Below are 1,188 nucleotides of genomic sequence, written 5' to 3'. Positions count from 1 at the left end.
TGACACCCCCCCTAAAAAATTCAATTTTACGTATTTCGACCTGATTTTTTGCAGATACCTTTATAAAAATGTAATCTAATTTTTACAAAAATTTTGAAAATTTTTTATCAAGTCTAGGTATTTTTTTTTATTTTTTAAGTGTTAAAAATTCAGAAAATCATAAAAAATAGAAAACCCGTCAGAAAATCACCAAATTTTTTGTGGAACCTTAGAAAAATATTATAAATTTATTTGAGTTGTTATTTGGTGATTTTCTTAAACTTTGCACGGAGACATGACAATGCATGGGGTGACATGACAATACATGAGGTGACATGACAATGTTTAAAGTGACACACCCCCTAAAAAATTCAATTTTAGGTATTTTGACCTGATATTTTGCAGATATATTTAGAAAAATATAATCTAATTTTACAAAAATTTTGAAAATTTTTTATCCAGTCTAGGTATTTTTTTTATTTTTTAAGTGTTAAAAATTCAGAAAATCATAAAAAAAACACAACTCGTCAGAAAATCACCAAATTTTGTGTGGCACCTTAGAAAAATATAACAAATTTAATTGAGTTGTCATTTGGTGATTTTTTAAAACTTTTCAAAGAGAATTGGCTTGTGTCACAATTCTTGCCAATTTTGGGCATGCACGGTGGCTATAGGAAAAGTAAATGGAGGAGGTAGTGCTCTTGATCTCACAACATATTGTTTCGTGTTCTTTTTGCAATGTGAGATAAGATAGATAAAAACTCATAGAGGTTGCAATGATTGGTTCATAGTCTCAATGAGTAAGAGAGAATCACTCCATAGATTTTCATTGCCTATGCGATGATGGCAAGTGTGCGTCCAAGCATGTGAGCCAACCATTGCAAAATGTTGGTCAATATTTTTTCTCGTGTGTTGAAAGATATTGTCACTGTATAAGTATTCAAGCTTGAGCTTGTTCAGTACAGAAAACAATGGCACGCTTTGCTCGTTGAAGTGTACAATTAATTGACTGCGTGAACCTCTTTTGGCCTGGTGGTTGGCCAACGGGATATACTTGTTTACCAATGCTAACCTCATTTTGCAAAACATGTGCAAATAGCATCAACCCCAACGTTGCACCACGGGCTCATTGGGGAGCAATGGGCACAGCAGGAGGGAGCCACGGGCCAATTGGCTGCCACTGGGCGTGGGAGCAATTCGCTACGGGCC

Source organism: Manihot esculenta, unplaced genomic scaffold (genome assembly GCF_001659605.2).
Source record: "Manihot esculenta cultivar AM560-2 unplaced genomic scaffold, M.esculenta_v8 Scaffold64, whole genome shotgun sequence".
Lineage (NCBI taxonomy): Eukaryota > Viridiplantae > Streptophyta > Magnoliopsida > Malpighiales > Euphorbiaceae > Manihot > Manihot esculenta.
This window is presented reverse-complemented; position numbering follows the sequence as displayed.